Source organism: Oryzias melastigma, linkage group LG13, assembly GCF_002922805.2.
Source record: "Oryzias melastigma strain HK-1 linkage group LG13, ASM292280v2, whole genome shotgun sequence".
NCBI lineage: Eukaryota > Metazoa > Chordata > Actinopteri > Beloniformes > Adrianichthyidae > Oryzias > Oryzias melastigma.
In genome coordinates, this window is record NC_050524.1 from 33,797,101 (window position 1) to 33,805,639 (window position 8,539).

Genomic DNA, 8,539 nt, shown 5'->3' on the forward strand with positions numbered 1-8,539 from the left:
GCCCTAAAAACATACATTTTAGCGTTTTGCATGCAAACATTAGCAGTCTGCATGCAGAAATGAAAATTCTGTGCACAAATTAGCATTTTTTTTCCACTAATTATTATTTTGTGCTCAGAAATGACTAATTTGTGGAAATTAAATGCTATAAAATGGTAATTTGTGTGCACAAAATACTAATTTGTAGCCACAAATTATTATCTTGAGGGAACAATTTTTTTTTATATGGTCCATACTCAGGGCGAGCGAAAAATTGTTTCATATTTAATGTAACTTCATTGGGGATCTGATCTTTTTGAGTTTTAGAAGATTTTAAATTTCTTACAATTTGTGGAAAGTAGGACTCGGCTGTGTTTGGGGTCAGTCTTCCTTAGTGATGATGCAAAAGGTCACATGATCTATGAGCAAAGACTGACATTAGTAAAAAAAAAAGTTTTATGGAATAATCAACGACAAATTATCTTTATCCAAAATGGGAAGATGTATGAGAGGACCTGTTCATTCATGTTTCATGTGTTTTTCAGAAGAGAAGACAACAAAAACAATCCAGGAGGTTGTGAAGATCACTGCAGGAGTCTCATATCATCAGCTTATCCAACGCCACAAACGCTTAATGGAGAAGTTAAGCAAGCATGACCGTAAACTGAGCCTGAATTACCATAAACAGATCAAGTTTGGGTTTATTTAACGTGAGCCAGTTGGGCTGATCCGGCCACCAAAGAACCGGCTACTCTGAGTGATTAGCCCCATTCCTGAGAGCAACTTTTTCTTTGCAGCCACTCCTTTATGGCGGCCTCATAATTAGAGTAAAGAGGATTAAAGTGTACTTGACTGTGAAATGGTGCGCGGCTGCTGCTGCTGCTGGGCCGTGGAGCGTGAGGAACTGTAATTGTTGGACAGTTTAAAGCTGGTGTGAGAGGTGATTATAACGAGGAGTTTGTGCCCCTCCACCCCCATGCTTTTTAAACTCTGGTAGCTGCGGCCTACATCAGCACATATTCAGCTGCTATGCTGTTGAAGCATGGTGAGCTGTAAAGATGTGGGTAAAACTAAATGAAAAATAACTGAGTGACTGTCATGTTTGACTTTAAATAAATAAGTGCTTAAATGAGCAGGAAGTAAACTTTTTTTCTGTCTGCATGAAAACTGCTGCTCATGATAAGTTTCCTGCTCTACAGCAGTGCAGGGACTGACTTGTTTTCTTTAGCAGCTTGTTTATAAGAACTGTAATGGATTAATGTCATGATAAATCGGAAACCGTCTCTTTTTGCTGCAAGCATCTTGCAGTGAGAACAAAATACTCAAAAATGACTTCCACCTAATTTCTTATGTTTTATTTGTAGAGATTGTCTCTTTGAGGGGTTTCCTTAATGTCCCACTCCGATCATCTTTAATAAACTGTAAATGCATTTCTAGTGGTCTTTTTTTAAAATTAAGATTAGGCAGTTTTCAGCCAAAAAAAGAGAAAACAGGAAAAAACTGTGTTGTTTTCTTGGACATAGTCTCTGCAGAGCAGCAGAAGTTCATTAGAAATTCCCCTCTTGAGTTGTTGGTATGCTGAGTTGTGGTACTGTTGGCATGGAGCAACCCCGCCCCCCTTTCCATACCCATTTTGGAGAGTTCTGTGTTCACTCTCTTTCCAGGTATCTTACAGCCCCGCACAACCCCAACCTAACACTACCACTGTAACAAAATGGTGAGTGTTCTGCCTCCCCAATATGGCATGCTTTTTGTTATTAGTTTAATATGGTTTTAATTGTTATTTATTCTTGTTTGAGGCAATAAGATTAACGTTTCATTGTAAAGTTCTAAGTATTTTGTCTTACGCTGCCCTCTAGTGGCCATATGTGGTATGATAAGGTGGGGTCTGCCTGGGAAAACAGCGCCAGATGCGTGCGGGCTGAATGTGCGCATGCGCTGAAAGGAAAAGCTGCTTTATGTATCCGCAACACTGTGAGAAGCGATGATTGATGAATTAAAAAGTGGCTCAAGAAAAAACGAGTTTGGGAGTTTTTGTAGCCCTTTATGTTTAGCTCGCTGCATAAGCTGAATTAGTGCATTTGGCTGAGGGCAGAAGAGTAAAAAAATCATCAAGTCAAGATCGCGGACGAAGAAAATAAACAACATGTCCGACCACGGAGGGACTGAGCATTTGGAACTCAGGTTAGAATGCAAATCCTCTTCTTCACGTTGTTCAAGTATTTCAGCTGCTAGCCTAGCTGCAGCTCAAGCACGAGCTAAAGCTGAAGCTGCCATCGCCAGAGCAGAGTACGCCAAGCGCCACATAGACATTGAGATAGAAAAGGCACGCATGGAGGCTAAACTTAATGCTCGGAAACAAGAGGGAGAAGCTGAAGCAGCGCTCGCTGCAGCCAGAGTTCTAGAAGCAGCTTTCATGGAACAATCAGAGTTTTTTGAAAAGTCAGAACTTCCAGTTACAAAAGCCTCTTCAGAAAGACGCGCTGAGGATTATGTAAGAAGCCATTTTCACAACAATTCGTATAGAGAAGAAGAAAGTCATCAAGAGGAGAAATACAGAAGTAACACAAACTGCAACAAGCAAACAAACCCTCTGTCACCCACTCCAAGGCCACATGAGCACCAGTCGAGCTTTTCACAACCGTGGCAGCCAAAAGTTTGCCCACCTCACTCACCCAGACAACCCATTAATGCTCTTTCCTCAACACCACAGAGACCTTCAGACATCACAAACCTTGCTGCTTTACTCTCGCGTTGGGATCTGCTGACGTCAGGGCTAACAGCGTTTAACAACCGAACTGAGACTTATGAAATCAATGTTTCATAATGCCACGAAAGATTTAAGTCTGACTGACAGTGAAGAACTGGACCTGCTAACTAAGTGGCTTAGTGGCGAATCTCTCCAACACGCATTAAGCATCAGAGCTGTTCATGTTAACAATCCAGAAGACGGCCTTCGTCGTTTGTGACAAAGACTGGACAGAAATTATGGCTCAGTGGAAGCCATTGAAGCTTCTCTGATCAAACATCTCGAAAATTTTCCAAGAATTTCTCCTAAAGACAACCATCTTCTACAGGAAATTGCTGACTTCCTCTTGGAGCTCAATGCAGCAAAAAATGAAGGATATCTTCCTGGTCTGAACTTTTTGGATACTTCAAGAGGAATTAATCCCATTGTTGAAAAGCTCCCGCATGGGCTGCAGGAGTCATGGATTAGTCAAAGGTCTAAGTATCAAAAAGACTATGATGTGCATTATCCACCATTTTCTTATTTTGTTCAGTTTGTGAATGACCACGCAGAGATGAAAACAGATCCCAGCTTTATGCTGCAGAACTGGAAAGTAGAAAGCCAGCAACGCTTCGGAACTCCAATTTCAGCAAACAAAACACAGATGAGCACAGCTAATGCTCACCCTCCAGATCCTGATAAACTGTGTCCCATTCACAAGAAGCCGCATCCACTGGCTAAGTGCAGGGGGTTCAGATTGAAGTCATTGGATGACAGAAAGACTCTTCTCAAACAACTCTCTATCTGTTACAGGTGTCTTGCTTCAGATGAGCACAGAGCTAAAGATTGTAAAGCCACAGTTCACTGTTCAGAATGCGACAGTAACGTGCACATTTCTGCCATGCACGCTGGACCCCCATCATGGAAGGCTGCAGACGCTGACAAGAAAATAGATGTGCATGGCGGGGAGCCAGATCTCTCTAACTCCATAGTGACTTCCTCAAACTGTACTGAGGTATGTGGACAAGGTCTGCGCGGCAAATCGTGTTCAAAGATTTGTTTAGTGGCTGTTTACCACAAATCAGCCCCTGAAAGGAAGAGAAGATTGTATGTAATCTTTGATGACCAGAGCAATGTTTCACTGGCTCGTTCACACTTTTTTGACATTTTTGATCAGTATGGTGAAACCCTCCCATATACGCTAAAAACATGCTCAGGCACATTCGACAAAACAGGGCGAAGAGCATTTGATTTTTATATTGAAGACATCAATGGCTGAGTCTCTATGCCCCTGCCCATGCTCACTGAGTGCAACCAAATCCCAGACAACAAGAATGAAATACCAACTCCAGAAGCTGCAGCTGCTCATCCTCATTTGAAACATTTATCCACACAAATACCGCCTCTCGATTCTTTAGCGGAAATTCTCCTGCTCCTTGGTAGAGATAAGGTACGCCGTCAAGTAAATGGCCCTCATGAAGCACCTTATGCCTAACAGCTCGACCTTGGATGGGTCATTGTGGGAGATGTGTGCTTCGCAGGAGCACATAGGCCGACCGTGAACTCTTACAAAACGAAGATACTGGATAACGGTCGCACCACTCTACTGTCTCCCTGCACCAACAAAATGTATACAAAAGAGAAGTCAACAGAGAACTTCCTCATTTATGAAAGATGTCAAGCAAAGGATAATCTTGGTGAACAGATTTTCAAACAAACACCCGATGATGACAAGCTGGCATTGTCTGCAGAGGATGAGACGTTTCTTAACATCATGAACAAAGAGTTCACAAAGGATGAGTCAAATGATTGGGTCGCCCCATTGCCTTTTCAAGATCCTCGTCAGCATTTGCCTAACAACAAAAAAGAAGCCTTTAAACGTCTCATGTCATTACGCAAGACCCTCAAGAGAAAACCTGAGATGAGGAAACACTATGTGGAGTTTATGGAAAAAATCTTCGACCAAGGACAAGCAGAGAAAGCACCTCCTCTCAAACCCAACCAAGAGTGCTTGTATTTGCCAAATTTTGGCATTTACCATCCTCAAAAGCCAGGTAAAATTAGAGTAGTTTTTGACTCGAGTGCTCAGCATGAAAATATGTCCCTCAATCAAGTGCTACTCAAAGGCCCTGATCTCAACAGCAGTCTGGTCGGAGTACTTCTACGCTTCAGAGGTGATCCGTATGCTGAGATGGCAGACATAGAACAAATGTTCTACAACTTTAAAGTAAGAGAAGACCATCATGATTACTTGCGCTTTCTGTGGTTTAAAAACCATAACCCGGATGCAGCAGTAGAAGAGTTCCGCATGACTGTGCATGTTTTTGATAACTGTCCATCGCCATCTGTTGCCATATATGGTTTAAGAAGAACTGCTAAAGAAGGAGAACAAGAATATGGCAATGATGTGAGAGAATTTGTCGAACGTCATTTCTACGTAGATGATGGTTTGAAGTCATTTCCATCTGAATCTCAGGCAATAGACGTGCTCCGCAGAACACAGAAGATGTTGTCTGAATCTAACATTCGTCTCCACAAAATCTCATCGAACAGTCCGGTAATCAACAGCGCCTTTTCACAGGAAGATTTGGCTACGGATCTACAGGGACTTGAAATCGGACAGTGTCCTACACCCATACAGCGCAGTCTTGGATTGGGATGGAACTTGTCTACAGACCAGTTTTCATTTAAAGTGGAACTCAGTGACAAACCTTTCACTAAACGAGGAGTGTTATCAGTCATTAACAGCCTATACGACTCTCTGGGCTTCGCTGTGCCAGTCAGCTTAGAAGGTCGGGCTATTTTGAGAGACATTTCTGTTGACATTTCAGAGTGGGACACGCCTTTACCAAAAGAATAACAAGATAAATGGCAACAGTGGAAAGACTCACTCAAGCATCTTCAAAATCACAGGATTCCTCGAATGTACACTTCCATTCCAATGTCCGAAGCACAGAGAAAAGAATTACTTGTTTTCTGTGATGCCTCCATCAAAGCAGTTGGAGCTGTTGTATGCCTTACGCTCACAGATGCAAACGGATCCAAGGAAACAGGTTTCCTCTTCGGCAAAGCCAGACTTGCTCCAAAACCAGACATCACCATACCTAGACTGGAACTTTGTGCAGCGGTCTTGGCAGTAGAAATAGCAGAACTGCTGTGTGATGAGCTTGACACGTCGATAGACCAGATGACCTTTTACACTCTAAACTGGTACATCTGTCATCCTCCACGTGGCTCACTGGACCCACTTTTCTAAACTCCACACACAAAGATCCAGCGCCAGATAAGTTTTTCGAACTTGTTAACCCTGAAAATGATGCTGAACTGCATCCTCTGGTCGTGTCTTGTGTCACCTCTGTGTCTAAAGGCATTCTTGGAACTGCAAGATTTGAAAGATTTTCTAGCTGGAATGGTTTGATCAAAGCAATCGCTAGGCTGCAGCATCTCGTTAAAAGCTTTAAAACAAAGGTAAAAGATAAGGATTTTGGTTTGCAAAAAGGTGACAAACAAATCACTAGAGAACAACTCCAACAGGCCAAAACCACAATAATCCATGCAGTTCAAGGAGAAGTGTACAGGGACGACATCATTCACATTGAAAAGGGTGAGTCAGTACACAAACAAAGCCCACTTAGCAAATTGAGTCCTCTCGTGGACAGCGACAAAATTCTCAGAGTCGGAGGACGACTGAAAATGGCTCAGCTGCCAACTGAAGAAACGTATCCCATTCTCATGCCCGGCAAACACCACATAACTCAGCTCCTGATTCGACACTTTCATGCACAAGTGTGCCATCAGGGCAGACACTTTACTGAAGGCGCAATCAGAGCTGCAGGTTTCTGGATAGTAGGTGGAAAGAGAGCAATAAAGCAAATTAAGAGGCAAGCGTCGAGAACAAATTATGGCAGATTTGCCAGAAGACAGAGCAAGCACGGACCCTCCCTTCACATGTGTAGGTCTAGATGTCTTTGGCCCCTGGCCTGTTGAAGACAAGAAGTGTTCAAGCAAGTGCAAAAAGATGGGCAGTAATGTTCACATGTATGAGCACCAGAGCTATACATATTGAAGTTATAGAATCAATGGACACATCATCCTTCATTAACGCTCTACGTCGCTGTTTAGGCTTTTCTATTTCATGTGCGCTTCCCCTCTAAGAACTGTTTTTCTGACCAAGTCAAGTGTTTGTGTACTGCCCCTTTAAGAAGCACTGTAGCTTTTCTATTTCGTGTGCGCTTCCCCTTTAAGAACTGTTTTTCCGGCCAAGTCAAGTGTTTGTGTACTGCCCCTTTAAGAAGCACTGCAGCACATAACGCTCAGAGCACGAGCGCTGAGCCGAAGCAGCAGCGATTGGCCGTTGAGTCAGCGGGTCAGATGTTTGAAGGAAAATTTGTATTTTGTCAGATGGGTTAAAAGTTCAAAAAGGCATTCCCTGTAAGTTCATGATTTATTGAGATGTTTGTGAAGAGAAATAATTTGGAATTTGTACATTTCTGTATTGTCGTTTTCAGTTTCACACCTGCCATATAAATGGAAGCAAACCCATCGCGGCGTCTGTGGTTCCTTGTGTGGAGGTGTTTATCTTACTGGATAACGGGAAAGGCTCCCGTGAGTCCAGCACAGTCGCTTTGTTGCCTTCAGAAGCCCTGTAAAACTGCTCAGGTCAGATTGTGGCACAAATTTTATTAGCGCTTGCAAAGAACTCAAAATTAACAAATCCGGTTGCCAGAACGGGCTGCACGGTGGCGCAGTGGTTAGCGCTCTTGCCTCACAGCGAGAAGGCCCCGGTTCAAATCCCGGCTGGGACCTTTCTGTGTGTAGTTTGCATGTTCTCCCCGTGCATGCGTGGGTTTTCACCGGGGACTCCGGCTTCCTCCCACCGTCCAAAAACATGCTTCATAGGTTGATTGGTGACTCTAAATTGCCCCTAGGTGGGAGTGGATGGGTGTGTGATTGAGGCCCTGCGACAGACTGGCGACCTGTCCAGGGTGTACCCCGCCTTCGCCCATCAGTAGCCGGGATAGGCTCCGGCACCCCCGCAACCCCGAAAGGGACGAAGCGGTCAAGAAGATGGATGGATGGGTTGCCAGAACACCCAAGTAAATGCATACCTTCAAGACACTGGCTGTAAGTGGCAGTTTAATTCACCACATGCCTCCCACATGGCAGGCTCTTGGGAAAGTATGATCGGTGTGAGTTGACGAGTTCTTGATGCCATTCTATTCCAACAAGGGAAAACCAAACTCACACACGAGGTGTTGGTGACATTCATGGCGGAGGTGATGGCAATTGTTAATGCCAGGCCATTGACTACAGTTTCCACCGACCCAGAACATCCTGAAATTCTCACCCCTGCCATGCTTCTCATGCAAAAGGTTGGAACAGCTGTAGCCCCACCCGGTCAGTTCAACAAACAAGACCCCTACAGAGCACAGTGGAGACGGGTGCAACATATGGCCAACATCTTCTGGGGAAGATGGAAGAAAGAGTTCTTAAGTGGACTTCAAGAACATCGGAAATGGAAAACATCAAAGCCCAATCTACAAGTTGGAGATGTGGTCCTACTGAAAGATGGATAAGAGAAACGAAATGATTGGCCACTTGGATTAGTGACTCACACTTTTCCTAGCAAAGACAACAAGGTTCGAAAGATTGAAGTGAAGATTTCTCGCAACGGTGAAAAGAAACACTACGTGAGACCCATCAGTGAAGTGGTTTTGCTTGTGTCAAACAATGCTTAATATTTGTTATCTTCACAATAGTTTAACATTTGATTAAGAAGGATGAAATTTGAAAATGTCAGACGGGGAGTGTTCTGCCTCCCCAATATGGCAT